Genomic DNA, 12768 nt, shown 5'->3' on the forward strand with positions numbered 1-12768 from the left:
CTATATCCTTTTGTAACCTATGACAATCTTGAGCACCATCCACAATTCCTCCAATCTGCAAACTTACTAACCCATCCTCCTGCTTCTTCATCTAGATAATTTATAAATATCACTAGGAGCATGGGTCCTAGAACAGATCCTTGCAGTACTCCACTAGTTACTGACCTCCAGGCAGAATACTTTCCTTCCACTACTACTTTCTGCTTTCTACGTGCAAGACAATTTTTTTTCCTGCTCATCCAAGGTTCCATGCATCCCATGCCTCATGACTTTCTGAATGAGTCTGTCATGGTGTACCTTGTCAAATACCTTACTAAAATCCATATACATCTTCTGTTCTACCTTCATCAATTTCTTTTGTTACCTCCTCAAGAACCTCAATTAGGCTCATGCCTAATTAGACTGTACTTGTCTAAATGCTCATAGATCTTATTCTTACGAATCTTCTCCAATAGTGTGCACACCACTGATGTAAGACTCACCGGTTTATAATTCCCAGGATTCTCCCTATTGCCCCAACAATCTCTTCCCTCCCTTCCCACAGCATCCTGGGGAGTAATGTGTCTGGCCCTGGAGACTCATCCATCTTAATGTTTTTAAGAAGATCAAACACTTCCTGTTCCTTAATCTCAACATTGTCCAGTACAAAAACCTGTCTATTTCAACCTCGCCCTGATCAAGGTCCTTTTCTCTTGTGACTACTGAAGCAGTCAAGACCTCCACAACCTCCTTTGCCTCCAGGCACGTTGCCTTCTTTATCCTTAGGTGGCACACCTTCATTCTTGTCTTTGTTCACGTACGCATAGAACACCTAGGAGTTCTTAATCCTTCTTCCCAACGCCTTCTCATGCCCCCTTTGAGCTCTCATAAGTCCTTTCTTAAATTCCTGCTTTCTAAATCTAATGCCTATTATGTTTGTATTTGCATCATAAATTCCACCATACTCAAAAATTGGACATGCAAAGGACTCTGGAAAGGTGCAGAGTGATTTGGACAAGTTAGGCGAGTTGGCCAAGATGCGGCAGATGCAATATAATGTAGATAAATGCAAGGTTATCCATTTTGGAGGTAAGAACAGAAAAGAGGACTTATATAAATGGTATCTGTTTAGCAAAAGGGGAGATGCAGGGAGACTTGGGTGTTGCTGTGCATCAGTCATTGAAAGTGGGCATGCAGGTGCAGCAGGCGGTGAGGAAGGTGTATACTACATTGGCATTCATAGCAAGAAGATTTGAGTACAGGAGTACAGAGATCCTGCTACAGCTGTACAGGGCCTTGGTGAGACCACATCTGGAGTACTGCGTGCAGTTTTGGCCTCCTTATCTGAGGGAAGACATGCTCGCCATGGAGGGGGTGCAGAGACGATTCACTAGAATGATACCAGGGATGGAAGGACTTGGATATGAAAGAAGGTTGGATAGACTAGGCTTGTATTCTCTGGAATTTAGAAGATTGAGGGGGGATCTTATAGAAACATAAAATTCTTAAGTGATTAGACAGACTAGAGGCAGGTAGGTTGTTTCCAATGCTGGGTAAAACCAGAACCAGGGGTCACAGTTTAAAGATAAGGGGAAAGTTTTTTAAGACTGAGATGAGAAAAAATTTAATCTCTCAGAGGGTGGTGGATCTGTGGAATTCTTTGCCACAGGAAGTAGTTGAGGCCGGTTCCTTGTCAATATTTAGGAGTAGGTTTGATTTGGCCCTTGTGGCTAAGGGGATCAAGGGGTATGGGGAGAAGGCAGGAACCGGGTACTGATCAGCCATGATCATATTGAATGGTGGTGTAGGCTTGAAGGGCCAAATGGCCTACTCCTGTACCTATTTTTCTATGTTTCTATTGCACCATGGTGCTGCCATTCATAATTTGGAGAAATGTGTAATTGCTGTTTGAAAAGACATTTGCATTGTAAAATGTGAGCATTAATGTGGTGAAAATATTGGTAGATTTTAATATCGATAAATAGAGTATTAATATACTGTGGAATGAATAGCAGGGCAACTAATTTGCAATGACAATCTTAATATATGAACGTAAGAAATAGGAGGAGGAGTAGATCATCTGGCCTGTTGAGTCTGTTCCACCAGTCAATGAGATCATGTCTGATCTAACTGCAGACTCGGCTTCACTTATCCACCTGTTCCCTGTAACCCTGAATTCCCCTACGATATAAAAGTACATTTAACGAAGTTGCTTCTTCAGCTTCATTGGCTAGAGGATAACACATTAATTACTCTCTGGGTGAAGCAGCTGCTCCTCATTTCTGTCTTAACTCTTAATTCTCAAATCTTGAGGCTTGTTCCCAAGTTCTCATTTTACCTGCCAGTGGAAACCACCTCTTTGTTTCTATCTCATCTCTCCCTTTCATAATGTGTACATGTAGTCATTTCTAAAAGATGCCTTCCACCCCATCTTTCTAAAGTCCCAGGCTACTCCATTTCTCCTCTGAAGCTAACCCTTTCATTTCTGGAATCAACCTGGTGAACATTTTCTGCACTGCTTCCTAAGCCAATTTATCTCATCAAGTAAGGAGACCCATATTTCACCCAGGACTTTTGGTGCAGCCTCACCAGTACCCTGTGCAATTTCAGCAGAACCTCCCTGTTCTTAAATTCCATCTCTCCAGCAATGATGGAGAGATGCCTTCTTGACTACCTGATGCACCTGCAACATAACCTTTTGGAATTATGTACAAATTGTTTAATTCTGTTTCTAAACATTTGGTTTGATACTTTGTCTTGCCATTTGAGAATTCCTCATTGCTATCCATAATAATGTGACCATAAGACAAATATCCCACTATGGCATGTTTCTATTCCTTTTCATTCAATTGAATAGCAGCAAGATACTGAATATTGGGAGGGGGTGGGGAGGGGGGTGTGAAGTGCCAAAATGCTGGAAAGGCTTAGCAGGTTGGGCTCTCTAGAAACAAAAACAATGAATGTTTCTAACTGATTGATAAATAAATACATGAATGAGAGTTTATTTTCATGTATGCAATGTAATCAAAACCTTACTTGCTGCAGCTTCCCAGCTACATAAAATACTAACAATTTAAGTATAATTAAGATGTCATGAAGAGAAAGAAGATGATAAAGATGAAAGAGAAGAGAAAATAAATAAGAAATATTTACATTGGGCTAGTCGTGCAGAGACATACAGTAGGTCTTTGGTGGTCTTGTGATAGTGCTATTATTTGGGTGATACTGAGAGGTTCAAAGGCCTGATAGCTGTTGGGAGAAAAAAAACTTCTTGAAAAAAGGGGCCAGACTAAAGGCTCCTGTACCTTCTGCTTGAAGTTAACAGCAAAATGGCTTTGTCACCAGTGTGATGGGGATCTTTTATGATGTTGGCCACCTTCTCGAGGCAGCTTCTCATAGTCTCATATAGATGTTTACAATGGATGGGTAGGTTGGTGCCTACGATGGTCTTGGCTAGGTTTCAACTCTTTGTGGCCTTCTGTATTCCTGGGCGCTTGAGTTTCCAAACCAGTCCTTTATGCAACCAGTTAGTATACTTTCTACAGTTGACCCATAGAAGTTTGATAGATATTCAACAATACGCCAAATCTCCACAGACTCCTCAGAAAGTATTGAGCCATCCTCATGGTTGCCGTAATATGATGGACTAACATAGTTTTTATGTGGACTTTCAGGAACTCAAAGGTACTAAATGTCTCCACCCTCCATTCCACTGATGTAGGTAAGTGTGGTCCCTCAGTCGCTCCTTTCTAAAATCCATGATCAGGTTCTAGTCTTGCTGATGTTGAGATCCAGGTTGTTCTAGCACCACACAACCAGATCCTTGACCCCCATCCTATAATCTGATTGACAGTAACTATTATTTGTTAACAACAGTGATGTCATCAGCAAATATGTCAATTAGTTTTGGAGCCAAACTTGGCTCTACAGTCTTGGGGATGGAGGGGGTAGAGCAGGGGATTAAATGTGCAACCTTGAAATTCCCCTTTATTGATGGTCATTGAGGAAAAGATGATGTTATCAACATACACCGATGATGAAGTTGAAGATGAAGCAGGGTGTTCTGCACAGCTGTAGGGAAAGAGAAATGTGGAGGACCTCAGCAGGTCAGATAATATCCATGAGTAGAAATGATCAGTCAAGATTTCTGGTCTGGATCCTTTATCAGGACTGATTCTTTTAAATAGCATTTGGGTACTGACAGTGAAGGTAGCATGGAGGTAAAGAGTCAAGTATTGCTTCTATGATTTTATGGAAGGAGGTGTAAGAATGCATTTAGATAGAAATGCATGCTGAAAGGGGAATGGTGGAGAAGACGGATCTGATGGTACATCCCATTAGGAGCATTTTAAATTACAGGTTGCATGGAAGGTGAAGACGAGGGAACCTGTTAGATGGGAGGGGAGTCTTTGATAGCTGATATGTATGAAATAGAATGTACATTTTTGAGGGCATGTCAACCAAAAGGGATTTTGATTTCATTTGTATTTTGACATTATGAAGTTCATAAAGGGTTAAACTTAAAGTGAGGAAATCCAACTAGAATGTAGTTTAAGGAACATTTGTTGGAAGACCAGATGAATCGGTTCTTTTCATGGGATGTATATTTTGGTGAACCCACAGTTCTTGCATCTTTAATGTTCCAAGTATTTCCCTCTAGATATGCCCAATGGTGGGAGGAGAACTTAGCGAACAGGACAATATGGTCACCATCGTGGCTACAGCAAAATTGTTTGTTTTATTAGCAAATCAATAAGCTAATCCTCAAAAAAGTTGTGAGCAGAGCTGGTCATAGTTTTTGTCTGCCTGCTTCTCCACACAAAATACTTGGTAGTTTGAGGGAGGTTGATCTTATTTTCTTTCTTTCCTTCGTTAGTCGAGGGATGATTCATTTGTTCTCAAAATGACAGCATGATTGTAATGCTTGTTAGTTCAATGATGTAAGGAGCAATAAGCAGTAGATTTATTTCACCATACGCTTGTAAGCTGCCATTTATATATTTAATTTAAAACCTGCCCATTTGCTGGCTGATGATTCAGGCTACCTCCTGAGAATAAAGGATAAAGCACACGGTGGCAAGTGCAAGATAATACAATTCTGTGTCCACAATGAAGAAATGTGATAGTGTTCGCAAAAGTTTTTAAATAGATTTTGGGTAATAAAATTACTCTAGTTTATAACAGTTGCAAAGTATTATGGAAGTATTCTTCTTTGGCTTGGCTTCGCGGACGAAGATTTATGGAGGGGGTAAAAAGTCCACGTCAGCTGCAGGCTCGTTTGTGGCTGACAAGTCCGATGCGGGACAGGCAGACACGATTGCAGCGGTTGCAGGGGAAAATTGGTTGGTTGGGGTTGGGTGTTGGGTTTTTCCTCCTTTGCCTTTTGTCAGTGAGGTGGGCTCTGCGGTCTTCTTCAAAGGAGGTTGCTGCCCGCCAAACTGTGAGGCGCCAAGATGCACGGTTTGAGGCGTTATCAGCCCACTGGCGGTGGTCAATGTGGCAGGCACCAAGAGATTTCTTTAGGCAGTCCTTGTACCTTTTCTTTGGTGCACCTCTGTCACGGTGGCCAGTGGAGAGCTCGCCATATAACACGATCTTGGGAAGGCGATGGTCCTCCATTCTGGAGACGTGACCCATCCAGCGCAGCTGGATCTTCAGCAGCGTGGACTTGATGCTGTCGACCTCTGCCATCTCGAGTACTTCGACGTTAGGGATGTAAGTGCTCCAATGGATGTTGAGGATGGAGCGGAGACAACGCTGGTGGAAACGTTCTAGGAGCCGTAGGTGGTGCCGGTAGAGGACCCATGATTCGGAGCCGAACAGGAGTGTGGGTATGACAACGGCTCTGTATACGCTTATCTTTGTGAGGTTTTTCAGTTGGTTGTTTTTCCAGACTCTTTTGTGTAGTCTTCCAAAGGCGCTATTTGCCTTGGCGAGTCTGTTGTCTATCTCATTGTCGATCCTTGCATCTGATGAAATGGTGCAGCCGAGATAGGTAAACTGGTTGACCGTTTTGAGTTTTGTGTGCCCGATGGAGATGTGGGGGGGGCTGGTAGTCATGGTGGGGAGCTGGCTGATGGAGGACGTCAGTTTTCTTCAGGCTGACTTCCAGGCCAAACATTTTGGCAGTTTCCGCAAAGCAGGACGTCAAGCGCTGAAGAACTGGCTCTGAATGGGCAACTAAAGCGGCATCGTCTGCAAAGAGTAGTTCACGGAAAAGTTTTTCTTGTGTCTTGGTATTAATAACCTGTTAAAGGATATTTTTTTAACATCCTGAAACCATGGAGTTTCATGCCCCAGATGGCAGTGCCCACGCTTGGTAGTGGATCACAAGGTGTTGCGGACTCCATGAGATCAGCGGACCAGAGCAGGGCACCGGAAACAGGAGAACACCTCCCCTCTACACCCCCCTCCCTGCCTCCTTCACTGCTGAGAAGGAAAAGCCTGGGAGCTGACCCTCCAGGGAAGGTGAGGGGCTCAGCAGCTGAAGGACTTACACCAGGCTACTGGAGGCTGGAGACTGGACGTTGAGGGACTCCCACAGGCTGCAGTTTCTGGGCTGCTGGCAACTGGCGGCTAAAGGTCTCACACCAGGCTGTGGCTGCTGGAGACTGGCTCTTGTGAACCAGGTATTACATCTGGGATTTCAAGAGGATGCCGAGGGCAAGAAGGGCTCCCAAAAGGAAACATCCTGATTGTATTGGATGTTTGTATTTGGGAGTTCATGTTCAGCAATGAATCTAACAGGAGGCCAAGTGGCTGAAGAGGCTGCGGGAGCACTGGAGGCTTATCCATGGACACTTGGTGTCTCTGAAAGGACTCTCCTTTATCTCCCTTTCTCTTATTGTTGGGGACATCAGGCAATTGTGGTGGCACCTCTTTGCATAAACGACATGCAAAAGTTGATGGATTTTGAGCATTTTTACATGATAATAAAGGAATTGTCAATCTTAAGAGACTTGTGAAGCTGAAGATTATAAATTATATGTTCAGACCTCAAATTTCTAATAATGTTCAGCCCTTCAGTTCCTGGATTTGACTTATTCAATCATAGAATCTCTTGGGGAAAGATCATAATTTCACTTCAAAATTGAAACTCTTGTGCATCTATTTATCTTCACATCATTCACACTTTGATGGTTTCTCTGTTTCTCTCTAATAGTGTGAGATTTCCTTAGATACATTAAATATATTTGTTCTAGTACTTCATACCTAGTTTTATTATCAAATGTCAGGAATGAAAATATTCTTTTTGGGCTTTTCAAAATAATCAATCAACATCCGAAGCTCTTGAATGGGATTCAGCTTCAATCTGCAATTGTCTGTTACATTATATTCTTTAAACGGATAACCTGGAACATATCCTAATGCTCTTCATAAGGGTAGCAATAGGTCATTAAAATGTTGAAGTTTGAGACTGAGCTTTGCTGTTTTTAGCAAATTACATCAAAAGCTGTTGAAAGTGTAGTTGTAGCCTTTATTACTCAGTTAATACAGCATTCTCTCAATGCTGGGGAAAGGAACAGACTATTTTCTATTCCTTAAGGTGCTATAAAGCCTATTCTCACTTGAATTAAGTTTGAAGAACAACTTTTGTAGCAGTTTAGATTTTACTGTACAATAATTCTCAGCAGGGGTCATATCTAATTAATGACATTATGAAACTCAATTAAAAATAAAACTTCTTACAAATTAGCACTCAACTGAACAGTCTTCAAGATCATTGAGCCAGACAAATGTCACAAAAACTTTTCTGCAACTATTTTACATTTGGGATACTATAATTAAACCGACCTTTCTTGAAGACCTTGAATGCAGCTTTTTACATCTCCATTTCTGATTCTCTACATTTTCTGTTCCTTATTTTTTCTTGTTTTCTTATCAGTCTGACCCCTTCAACATGGATGATGTTTTTGTTTATATTGTCATTCATTTATTATGATACTCTCTCACTTTTGCATTTAACCTTTTACTCTTTCATGTATATCTAACTTCATCAAGGAAATAGGAGAATGATACTGCCCTGTCTGATATTAGAGTAGCTCTTGGCATTTCAGTCTCCTTTTATTTAACATAATGGCATTGCTTCATAAAGTTTTTCGTCTTCATTCAGCTGAGTTTTTGGCATCATTATCCTAACCTTTAAGTTCTGACCTCCCTTAGGACTTGGAGTGAACAATCTATTTCACAGCGAAGTATACTTTTTCAGCAGACTGAAAAGAAAACATTTAAACTATATGCAGAGTTTATTTAAGAAACTAAGAAAGTCTGTGAATTGCAGCAAATAAAACTTGAGACCAAAGATGAAAAACTTTCAATAGGCAGCAAAATACAGTGTGAAGAAAAAAATTACATGTATAATGTTGCTAACTGTAAGAGCCACAGGCTAGTCTTTAACTGTTGTAGTCACGGGTGTTGGCTGTATCTTCTGGGGTCTATAGGCGTCTTCCCTTCAGTGCATGCGCGAGGGCCTGCACCGTTTATGGAGCATGGCAGTGCTTGCATGGTTGGCTCGTTCCCAGTGATGGCGGTGTCAGCCGGGGGCCGGTGTGTTGGCCAGTATGCATGCACCATGTGGCATGGTGATGCATGCATGCTCAGCTCAGCCTCAGCAGCACAGCGGTTAGTGCCAGGGCCAGTGCACCACACCAAGGAACATGCGCAGGAGGTAGGTGCACACTTAAAATGAGGTTCTACAGCCAGCGTCGGCAGTTGGAAACCAGAAGGAGGGTGAGTTAGAGGTCAACAATTTCTGTTGACTACTTTCAGAATTGTTTAAGTATCAGTTGAACATCGTTTAGTCCTCGTTAACTTTTATATGAATGTTTTGTTGTTAAGAATCTGCTATATAGAATATTCAAAAAGGTTACAAGTTTCATGTGTTAAAAATAAAGGATTTAAATACAACTAAACTTGTACTGGAAATTACTGAAAACATGTCCAGGGGTTCTTATGCTTCAGGTACTTTTCCTCAATGAATAAGGGCTCAGGCTGAGTTGGCCACTCTTCAAGCACAACAAGATGCCCTTGAGGAGAAATACACGGAAGAGGAGCAGCTAATGAAGCAATAAGTGAAGCAACAAATAGAACAGGAGGAGTGACAAATGAAGCAGCAATTGGAGCTCAGAAAAAAAGGGAACTGAAATCAAGACTTGTTGTTAAAAGGCTGAAATGAAGGTACTGACAAGTTTGGAAGTATCTGTTGTTAGAAGCAACCTATCTAGGAGGTCTGATGGTGGGAAGTCGTCACATGAAATGAGAGCATTTGATGCTAAGGCAGAACCTTTAGTACCACGGTCACGAGGCATAAATATATATGGACAAATTCCCCCCCGAGCATAGTATGGTCAGGGCTCAATCACCAATGATCACTGCCTTAGACATAAATATGAGTGGATTTCAGTCTATCCAGCCAGAATTCCATTCACATCTGTCAGGTCGTAACAATCAGGGTGAACTTAGGCATGCGATATTGTCGGCTACAGAACTGGCTTTAATCCACAGTGAACAAAACAAAATGAAATTACCATTTTATTAATGCAGCAACAAAGTCTCCATTCCTTACGCAAGAAGGAGATTCAAGTTTTAATGGACATTCACTTCAGTATCAATCATTCATTAGATCTTTTGAACATAATATCGAAAGTAAGAATAAAAATGCCAGAGATCGTCTTTATTAACTAGAAAAGTACACTGGAGAACAGCCAAAATAACTGGTGAGGAGTTGCCTGCATATAGATTCAGAAAGGGGATTCATGAAGGCAAAGACATTACTACAAGATCATTGTGGTAATGAGCATAAAATTGCCAGGGCCTATATAGATAAGGCTTTTTCATAGTCATCAGTAAAACTGGAGGATGCAAAGGCTTTACAAACAAACGCCCTCTTATTAAATGGATGCTGTAATGCCATGGAAGGTATTGGCCACATGAATGAGCTTAACTTAGCCTCTAATATATTAATCATCACAAGAAAATTGCCTTTTAAGTTAAAGGATTTGTGGAGTATATGAGTTCGCAAACTTCAGACAAAATATGGAAAGGATGCTACCTTTGAGGATATTATGGAGTTCCTTGAATAGCATGTGCGGATTGCAATTGTACCAGTATTTGGGAATATCAAGGATACTCCCAACAGCAAGCCAAAATACAAAGAAGTTCAAGCCACAGCCTAGTCTGAAATTGAGAAAGAGTACCTTTGTCACTAATGTGTCTGTTGCAAATGAGGAAAAGCATAAAGTAACTGAAGAAAATGAGAGTTTGACATCTGAGGAAAACGGTCTGTTCTGTAAAGATGAGCATACTTTGGAAAAGTGTGCACAGTTGGAAAAAAGTTGCATGATGAGAAAAGTGCTTTTCTAAAAGAAAATGGAATAGGTTTGAGCTGTCTGTGAGGAGGACACATCAGTAAAAACTATGAAGCAACTTGACTGTGATATATGCAATTGGAAGCATCTAAAGTGCTGCATATTCACCAAAGGAACAGGGAACTGGAAAATGAGCAAACAGAAATAAAGGAAGCAGCAAGCCACGGTGTTTCAGCCTCAATTCAGACAAGTGGTCTTACTGGGGGCAGTAAGGAGAACTGCAAACTCTGAATAGTTCCTGTACAAGTCAAGGCCAAGAATGGGTATGCAACGGTACGTGCACATGTATTTCTTGACCCAGGCAGTACTGCATCATTTTGCATGGTGGGACTAATGAACAAACTTAATCTTCAAGGAATAAAGTCGAAGATAATGTTGAAAACCATGGGACAAGAAAAGATCATTGAAACCAACATTGTTTTGGGCTTAGAGGTTGCTGGATCACATGACAAGTGTTTTTGTGATCTTCTAAATTTATGCGTTCAGAAGATTATGCCTGTGCATGAAGGAATTATCCCACATAATACTGATGCTGATGGTGGGAAGTCTTTGCAAAGACTTTGGAAACCAAGAAGTAATACAAAGTAGAGGAGATGGACCCAATGATATTAAAACTAGACTTGGTTGAACAGTTAATTATATCATTATATTGCTCAGGAACAGTTAGAGACAAGGTTCAACAGGATTTTGGTTGTGACATTTGATGAGTTATGGGAACAGAACAAGACTAGATAAGAAATTCACTTCTGAAGAAAAGAAAACAGATCAATGTGAAAACAAATCAAAGATATCTAAAGCAATTTTGAAGGAATTATTTTCATCAACAATAGATGAAAATGAAGTGTCAGAAGATGTTACAAATAATGCTAGTGACTATTCCTGTGTAATTGAATCAGAGGTAGGACTAAAGCAAAAGACAAATCGAATCAGAAAGTAGTTTCTGTATCTCAGAGGTTACAGCGCTACGTTTCTGCAAAACTGGCGAATGCAAAAAATTGCGCTGATGGAATAAAGGAGCACGAAACCGAACATGTGACAAAACTGCCTTCAGAGATCAAAATGTTGAAACAGGACTTGGAAATATTGGATAATCAGGGGAACAGTGAGCAGAAAGCTTTTAACTTCATTCTTGGAAACAAAACTGGATTTCAAAAGGATGAGAATGAATCTAATGATTCTTCAGTTTCGAAAGGGAACAGTCCAGAGAGCGGGTGACAAGAATACAGATTTAATTGTTGATCGAATTTGCAAGGCCAGAAAGCTGAAGAAATTAATGCAGTTAATGATGAAAGAGATTCAGCCTTACCAAGATGCAAAGGGTTGGAGGAGGAGAGTTATCTTTTGAAAGAGAACAAGTCATTGGTTAATAACACAGGACAGCTGACTATAGAAAACAATTAAGATTATAACTTGAAGGCCTATCTAATAATAATGCAGAAAGAAAGAAAAATTGCATTCCAGTAATTTAACAAACAAACTGATGGAATTCAGAACCTTCGAGTTTACCATAGCAGGACTGAAAGCAGAAATGCCAACTTATCACATGATCTTTTAACTCCAGATTAAGTTAGACATTTCTTGGAGCATAATGAGAGAATTATTTTCTTATCAAAAAAATTGAACGCAGAGAGAAAGTCTAATAAAAGGCTTCAAAATAAACCATCAGAAATGAGACCAAATTGTAAGTTGTAAAATTGGATCTGAAATTGCAGGAAAAGGCAATAGAAATCAGAGTGGTTGAAAAGGCTGCAGTTCCAGTTAAAGAAATCTGTAGGAGCCATAAAGTGGAACCAATCGAATTCTTTACAGGATTCTACAAATGCTGTGGCTGTTGACGAGTTTAAAAAACATATGTTTGAACTTTACCTTATCTATGACCAACTGCGGGAAAGAAAGGAAAAGACAAGTAAACCTGTCGCAGGGAAGATTTAAAAAACTCATTCATTGAAATCAAGAGAATCAGATAACTTCAAAATCTGGTTTGAAAGGTTCAAATTCTTACTATGAGAAACAGAATGCCAGAAAAAGGAAGAAATCCAAATGTCATGCTGAAGATGTACCTCATGTCTATTCTGTCTGAGGAAGGTCTGAGATTTACTGATAGACGTTTGTAACTCAAGGATTCTACAGAAGATGGAGGACTGTAATGGGTGAACACTGACTTTATTTTGTTGGATTTGGTGTTTTGTACTTTGTCCATAAATAGACTCCAGATGATAAAGATGAAGAAAGAAGATCTGCGTAACATTTCAAATGTTATGCAGTTAATTCGTATATAATGTCCCATCTCCAGAATGGAGGACCATCGCCTTCCCAAGATCGTGTTATATGGCGAGCTCTCCACTGGCCACCGTGACAGAGGTGCACCAAAGAAGAGGTACAAGGACTGCCTAAAGAAATCTCTTGGTGCCTGCCACATTGA

The sequence above is a fragment of the Narcine bancroftii genome, chromosome 5 (genome assembly GCF_036971445.1).
Source record: "Narcine bancroftii isolate sNarBan1 chromosome 5, sNarBan1.hap1, whole genome shotgun sequence".
NCBI lineage: Eukaryota > Metazoa > Chordata > Chondrichthyes > Torpediniformes > Narcinidae > Narcine > Narcine bancroftii.